Source organism: Papaver somniferum, chromosome 1, assembly GCF_003573695.1.
Source record: "Papaver somniferum cultivar HN1 chromosome 1, ASM357369v1, whole genome shotgun sequence".
NCBI lineage: Eukaryota > Viridiplantae > Streptophyta > Magnoliopsida > Ranunculales > Papaveraceae > Papaver > Papaver somniferum.
Window position 1 is genome coordinate 135165711 of NC_039358.1, and position 8557 is coordinate 135174267.

Consider the following 8557-nt stretch of genomic DNA (forward strand, 5'->3'; position numbering starts at 1 on the left):
TTGAAAAGGAACAACTCTTAACTACCATGTATGAAAACCTTGGTAATGAGCATGAATCGTTGAAAGAAAATTTCTCACAACAAGTACTATGTCTCGAAGAAAGAGTAAGTGCTGAACTTTATCGAGCAAAAATTGTTGAGAAAGAACGGGATAAAAGTCTCTTGGAGGAAGAACTTGCTGATTCTAATGCAAAATCCAATTTTTAACAAGAATGTTTCTTGAGAAAGAAAATACTTTTCTATCCCATATAAAGCATTTAGAGGATAACCTTATCTCCGCTCTTAGTAAAAACAAATCATTAGAAAAAGAAATTTATAAGTTGAAAAAACTTAAGAGGGAGGATCCGCTGACGTGCTTTAATTTTACGGTATCTAACAAGTTTTGTTAACTGTTGGATTGTAACATACGGACCCCTTAGATTATCTAGATTCCATCAAAATCGCTATTCCGGACAAACCCGTCACCCGGGGTAATATTTCAGGTTATTTTTCTTATAACTTGACTTTGATTTTTTTTGCTCTCATCACGAATAAGAGCTAATGTACAGTATTAATAATGTAAAGAAAAATGGAAAATGGACGATCATCATGGACCAAAAAGGAAGACTTTGTTTTGTAATTTTTTGAGAAAAAAGAATTGGGTCTTGAATATCATCATTGATCAAGAAGAGTTAAGAAACCAGTGACAAAATATGCCTCCAAAATGTATGAATCAAATCATGTACCTAACAAATGCATTCAACTACATCCGTAAGCATCTAATGAAGCGATTAGTAAAAATTAGTGGAAATGTTTGTTTTAATATAAACCAGAAGGTCCAGAACCTTCTTTTTGGATGAGAAGAGGGTAGAAACCAAGCAGGGAAAAAGAAAACTTCTTAAAATTTATTTTCAAAGTTGATGATAGATTACCAAATTGATAGAAAATCTGATTTGATTAAGTCATTAAAAGATTAATGGGATAATATACAAAAACATCTTATAAAGAAAAATATTAGCGAGAAGCGACCGTAAAATTTTCTGGTGAAATCATACAGTTGCTCTTTGGTATTTGTGATTTAAAAAAAGAACATGATATTATTGGATAGTTCTGTTAATTAGGGTAAATTTGGGTAACATTTAAATTAGGTTTTCATGCTTTCAATAAAACTTGTCCTTGTTTTACAGGATCCTAAAGTCAGGTTTTGTATATATTTCTCCTGATCGTCTTCTAATGGCTGACTATTGTCATTATAAAGAATATAATAGCCTTTATGGCACTTTGTTAACATGTGATGGTATGTTCATGTATATTGTTGACAAAGATTTCCTCCGGCGTGACGTAGGTCTCTGCAACTCGATACAAGATCCATGGCTACTGGCTCTAATCGTGATTATGATGTTATGTGCTTATTACTCCTTGCTATGGAAGCATCAAGATTTGAATAAGTTATCCAAATGTTTGGAAAAAGTTCCAAAAACCATCCCTCAGAAAACATTTGTTTTCTATTTGAATATGTACTCAATACTTTTAATGTATGTTAGATCTTCTGTATTAGGGGCTCTCGTTAAATGTATTTTTTACTATTCTTTGTTGATGATGTATGAATTTTTTGTCACTTGTTGACATTTGATTAATATAATTATATAGGGGCTCTGTTTAGCCCCTTGTTCCTTCAAAAATAATAATAACTCCTCCATGTATATGTACTCTCTAGATAGAAGGATTCAAGAGAGAGAATCATATGAAGAAAACATAGTCAAAATTGGCGGAGAATGAAGTAGCATTAAATTAATACGGGTGACGGGTTTGTCTGGAATAGCTAGATGATTTTGACGGAATCTAGAAAATCTGAGCGGTCTGTATGTTACAATCCAATGGTTAGAAAAACTTGTTAGATACTGTAAAATTAGAGCCTATCAGTAGATCTTCCCTCAAAATCTAATGATAGCACAAGCAATTGATCTTTTTCGTTGGAAACAGGAAGAGGTCATTGTGATACGCGTGGCTTGGGATATGAAGGATGCGATACTTCAATCTATGACAAAGAGATAAAATATGTTAAATCTTCAAGTCTTTCTGCACAAAAGGATATCTCTAATATCAATGATACTACATGTTGTTGTGTAGAAACTAATGATGACAAACCAACAATTGGTGATCAATCAAACGAGGTACTAAGGGAAAGCTCTATTGAAAATACGAAGAAATCAAAGTATCCAAGAGTTCGAAAAAAAAGGGACTTCACAAGAATATCCACAGAAAAGTAACAACTAAAATTATAAATTTCATAATACTAAACATTGTTATTTTTGTGGTAATAAATATCATTTGCAAAGAAGATGTAAGATTCACATGATGCAAAATGCCCTTCTTTTTGTATCAAAGGAATTGGCAAAAGCTTCGTTTCATATAAAGAACTTTATCATCTTTACTAAATAAACAGACAAGTGAACTACTGTAATAGTCCATGATCTGTTCATTATGTTTTAAAGTCATTCAAAAGGGGCTACAAAAAAATGACTTTAAAAATGCAAAAACAAGATCTATTGCTCATCCTTTAAAAAAAGCGACTTAGGAGACAACTTTTGAATGTAATGATATATCATATCTCAAAAAATGGAAGAAGAAAAACAGTCAAAAATAACGTATTGTTACTTAAAACAATTTCTTTTTACCTAAGCACTCTTTGTGATTTAGAGATTTGTTTGGACAATATGGGTAATTCTAATTGTTTCCTATTAATAAAGATTTCTGAAAAATCTACAATTATTTTCAATAAAAAGTTTCTTTTTATAAAAGAAAAGTCTTATAAGAATTCGACTTATGTTCGAAATCTACTTCTCTTTCATGATTCTCACGGAAGGACCATGAAAGACCTAAGAAATGTCATATAAAATCTGATATACTCTTGTAGATTTCAAGATCTTTTAACCAGAAAACTTCATATAATTCATTTCACAAAGAATAAGAAAGTTTACAGTGAATTTGTTGGAGAATACCGTGTTCAGCAAGTAGAAAGTATTCTTGATACCTCTAATAAGGGAAGATTTGAACTCTGTTCTGAATTGTGCTCGTTCCAGTTCATGCCCTCCCTAACTGAAGTTAGAGCAACTAGTCTTTGTGAAAGGGTTCTTGAACTTACTGGAATAAAAGAACTCTTGAAAGAACTATTCTCAATTGCTCATAAGGAGATCATTTTTCATGTTGTCTGTTGGGCATCAGTCACGCCCCAAAAGCTAAACCTGCTTAGCTAATAATAATATAGCCTAAACCTGTAGTAACAGAATCTAGATCTTCGAACTTAAGGAACATAATTGCATAAAGTAAAACAAAACTAATTCCCAAACACTCTGATAGTTAATAGATGAAAACTCTCAAGTGATATAAATATATTAATGTGTTGTTTTACAGATAAACAAAGAATACATATATATAAAAGATTCATAAACGTTCTTAATCGGCCAAAGTTTCAAACTACGAAACGAATATCTTCATGCGGGCCACCTCTTCTGAATACTGAAACTGAAGTGGGAACAAGTGAGCACATCATCCAAAAAAAGGGGCTCAGTAGTTATCATTATAACATTCTAGTAATCACTAACATGCATCACAGTTCTACTAAAGAATAACGATAAACATATTATACACGCAACATAGAGCAGAAGATTGCTTCAATTCATATCCCCAGATATTACGTCCATAGTGGTAATATCCGTGAAAGATCCACCTCCGGATGGACCTACGAGAAGAGAATTAAACAACCTAAACATATGTTATCCCAACCTCGTCTCACTCAATGGAGGAGAAGATGCTATAAATAACTCCAGTCTCAAATGATAACATGAATCCAGGTACCGTAAGATATTATCGTGGAATGCGTACACCTCATAAAACCCAATGCCACCATCTAAGTCTAGAATATAATAAGATTTTGATTACTATGATCTGACCCCGCACAACAGGTTCACAAAAGGCCCAATCATTATTCGGTGACCTTCCTAAGTCAAGATCATAGTACCCAGTCATACTACTAAGACTGCACAATCAAGTTTAATATGCACATGAGTGACTTCCCCTGAATAAAATAATATATATAATAATCAACCGGCTTACCCCGACCTACTATGTAATATTCAACCGGCTTATCCCGACCTAATATAAATATAAAAAGTAAAGTGTGTAATATTTAACCGGCTTTCCCTGCTCTACTAAGAAATGTAAAGTGCGTAATATTCAACCGGCTTTCCCCGGCCTACATAGAACATAGCAAGAAGTCGTGGGGAAACACGGTCACTCCTTGCAGGGGATTCACACAATACATATTACACTCATATTTTACATTCATTGCAAACATTATACATACTTATATTAAATAACACATCATGCTCGCAGATAGAAAGAAAGCTCAATGATTACCAGAAGGTTACAAAGTTTCCACCTGTTTTGATGACAAGCCTCGCCTACCTCGAGATCCGATGTCTACAAGATCATCCGTTGAATCGGTCGTTATTAATAACGACTAACTGTTAATCAAACAAGCACTCTAAAGATTATCCAAAAGGCTCACACAAGGCTCATAACATAATCTCATACAATTCTCTAATTATAGGTTAAGTGATCTATCTAAAGCTTCTAAGCCCATCAATGGTTCTAAGCTTTTCATTCTCTACCTTTAACACACATAAAGGTTTACTAATTCAATTAGGATGATTCTATAATCCAATAGATAAGTCTTAAGAGTATCTACAATCTTGTAGAAGGAACAAACGGTCGATTCGAACCATAAAGGTCCAAAATATCAAACTAAGAAACATGGAACTAAGTCCAAGTTCAGAATTCACTAAATAAGCCCATTGATCTAAAGTCCAGTCCATCTGAGTCAATTAACGGTCAAACTGACAGTCACAGGTCATCTAACAGTCAACGGAAGTCAAGGTCAAAGTCTAGTCGAAGGTCATGTCAAGTCAGGTCAACTCAACGGTTAACTCAGACAACGATTCAACTCAGCCAGACACTGAGTCAGCTATACAAAACTAAAACAGACTGAAATGCTTAAGGTTCACATACAGCTGAGACTCTAATCCTAGCTCAAATTCAATCTATTCATTCTAACAAAACTTTATAATCTAAATACAACAGAAATCTAATACATTGTGAATCATACAATTTGTTCTAACTGCAATTCAAATACCAAACAATCTTCATATCATCAATCCCATCATCTAAAGCTCATCCACATACCTCTTCAGACCTCTTCATAAGCTTCATTCCAAACAACACAAACATATACACAATCGACTTCCTACACTGAAATTTCTATATCTCTTTTAACACCAAAAACTAGCTGCCCAAGCCAACCCCTTCATTATAACTTACAACTTCATTTGCAACTACAACAGTTCATCATTAACTCAGTTCACAACACCTCACTCTCGGCTCCTCATTGCTCTCACCAGTTCAGCATCAACAGCTTCACTTGTGTTACCAACTCAATATCCAGCCATACCTCGTACCTTCATAACAGCGTCATCAATACCTTTCTTGCAACTTCAACAACTCCAGTTCCAAACTCATCTCCACCTCTACTGCAAAGCACCATTTACAACTCTAGTATCTAATTCATCTTCGTAACCTATAAATTAATTTATAAGTACAGTTACCAACCATCAACATCCCAGTTAGGCTCAACTGAACACACACATCCTCAAAGTATCTTCAACTTCATCTTTATCTTCATTAACTGACTTCATATCCAGATTATACTTGCACCAGCCAATATCCAGCCATACCTCGTACCTTCATAACAGCGTCATCAATACCTTTCTTGCAACTTCAACAACTCCAGTTCCAAACTCATCTCCACCTCTACTGCAAAGCACCATTTACAACTCTAGTATCTAATTCATCTTCGTAACCTATAAATTAATTTATAAGTACAGTTACCAACCATCAACATCCCAGTTAGGCTCAACTGAACACACACATCCTCAAAGTATCTTCAACTTCATCTTTATCTTCATTAACTGACTTCATATCCAGATTATACTTGCACCAGCCAAGCACATACTAATTCAATACCACTACCACCAAAATCTCAGCTTCATTACCAAACTCCTCAAGTCGGCATCTCATAAATGAAATCCACTAACTCAACTTCACTTGTCACTTGAGCTTCATCGGCAACAATTCTCTTGATTACCTTGTTCTTCTTCTAATTCAGAACATCAATCAAAACCCAATTCTTCTTCGAACCACCATCGTCCAATCCCTCTTCTTCAACCTTAAATAAACTCAGGAACCCTAATTTACTAATTTGGGGAAGAACAGGGAAAAACCCTAATTCTCTAAGAAATAAAATTAAACCTATATATCCATCTATACTTCAATTAAGGCTAAACCCACTCTAAAATCAATCAACACATAGCTATTACATAAATAAACATTAATCAATTTGAAGCCTAAATTAGCTTACCCTTTTCTGCTTCTTCCTGTGATCTAACAACTTCAGCACCATCACCCTCTCCATCATACAACTAACTAATAAACCTTGATGAATCACTCGCATCGAATTAAGCTAGCTTCGTCGACAAAATCGACCAAAAGAAGGAAAGAAGAAGGAACAGAGAAGAATGAAAGATAAGAAGAAAGAAGAATGAAAAAGAAGAAGAAAAGAGAAACGAGGGATTATCCTCTCGACACGGGTAGATAAGGCCGATCAGAAATTATTAAGGCACCCAGAAAAGGCCAGGCGGTTTAGATGCAAAAAATGATTTTTTTCCCTTCTCACTAATCTGATAGAATCTTCTTCGTCCGGTATCCGATTGACATGTTCGAGTAGTCTATCTTGCATAACTTTTTGAGATCTATATATCGGTACTAGTTTCGAATCTAAATCGTTGTTAGATTAATTTCTATTAATTAACATTCGTGTTAAACTAATCGATTCATTAACGGCTAAATCGTCTCATGAATGGTCTAATAGCGTTGACGATCTTGAGGCTCGTTACATTCTCCCCACCTTATATCATTTCCGTCCTCGAAAATCGATCCACCATAAAGTCTTCAAGAACTCCGCACCTTATAGAGCAATACTATCTCTCGACTAAATGCACGTTCTGCTCATACTTACAAATGCGTGAAAACTAACTCATTTCAAATGAGTTCAAAACAACAAGAGATGAAACACAATCCTATGAGGTTTTCTACAACTAGAATCTATAATTTGTAGCTCTAGGTTCACTAGACTAATTTCTTTCTAATTCATAATAAGATTGTTTGTGTGCTCACTACGGTAAATATGATTCTAACAGATAAGTATGTCTAAGTTTTCCGCGCTAAAATTTACAGTCTAATATTCAATAATTTATTAATTGATGTAGTTCCATATTTGTTATATGTTTATCCATATAACTAATCCAAATTTGATTTTACTAAAATTTATAATATCTACTATTTTAATTTTTTTTTACTGTTATATATTTTTTTCCAAATATTATATAGATGAAATACTACTATTAGTAGTATTACCATTTTCTATATTGTCGTTAGTTTGTTTATAGTCTCGCTGGTACACTAAGTCTTAATTTTCTAAATATGACTACAATTGATTTTACCTAATCATATCGAGTCTGTATACTATATATATATATATATAAATATTAGCGTTGGTAAATTAATATTATTTCGATTTAAGTCTGCATAAAATTATAACGTATCCTAATAGTCTTTAATGTAAAGTATCTTAATATACGAATTTATTTCCTTTCATATCTATTTTTGTACTAAGCATTTGAATACTATTATCGTTTCTTCACGTATATTTGTTTAATTTCTAATGGTCCACTAAATCAGTTATTGAACTAAGATAATTTAAATATAAGATTACTAAGAAATTAATCTTTTTATTATAGGCAATGTGTCCGCATATTGTTAGGTCTAATCTAAAAATTCTCTATTTGATTTAAATGCAAACGAATGTATTTCCAATTTAAATTTTATTTTATTGACAAAAACTGGTTGTGGATAATTATTAATAATGTTGCGAAACTACTTGACCCTAATTATTATTTTTATCACCATATACTTACTAACAAGATTTTAATTAGATAAGGTTCAATACAATACAATACCATTTTCAATAAGTGTTAATATTACTTCTATTGTGATCACTAGTGATGTTATTATCATTTATTATTATTACTATTATCATTAATGCCCGAAGTATTATCTTAATTACTTTTAAAATTTAACTTCGTATCTACTTTGATAGGTTTAAAGGTTCTAATTACGAGAAAAAAAATACTCTAATAGTTTCTAAATAAAATTTGGGATCTAACAGTTTACTAATAGAAGCAATTCCTCCCTTTACAAATGGTAACCCACGCATGCAGTTGCCCTGTCTAGGTTCATGACGCCCGACATTGCCTTCCTACTGCCAAAATAACACAAACATTCCAGAATTACAAACCTCACTATTTCCGTACTGGATTATTCCACTATTCAGCACTGGGAATTCCTAAGTATCATTCAGTGGAGACTAACTAATCTTTAATTCACTATTGAAATATCTAAACTAT

General features: G+C 33.1%; 1 long non-coding RNA gene across 1 annotated transcript; it reads right to left on the reverse strand.

Moving 5' to 3' along the window:
* Positions 1 to 3344: 3344 nt before the first annotated feature.
* LOC113301695 lies at positions 3345 to 6842 on the reverse strand. The gene is made up of 3 exons (XR_003336440.1): positions 6454 to 6842; positions 4420 to 4504; positions 3345 to 3503 (listed from the first exon to the last, which is right to left on the reverse strand). It is a non-coding gene; the product is annotated as an uncharacterized LOC113301695 (long non-coding RNA).
* Between the last annotated feature and the right edge of the window lie 1715 nt (positions 6843 to 8557).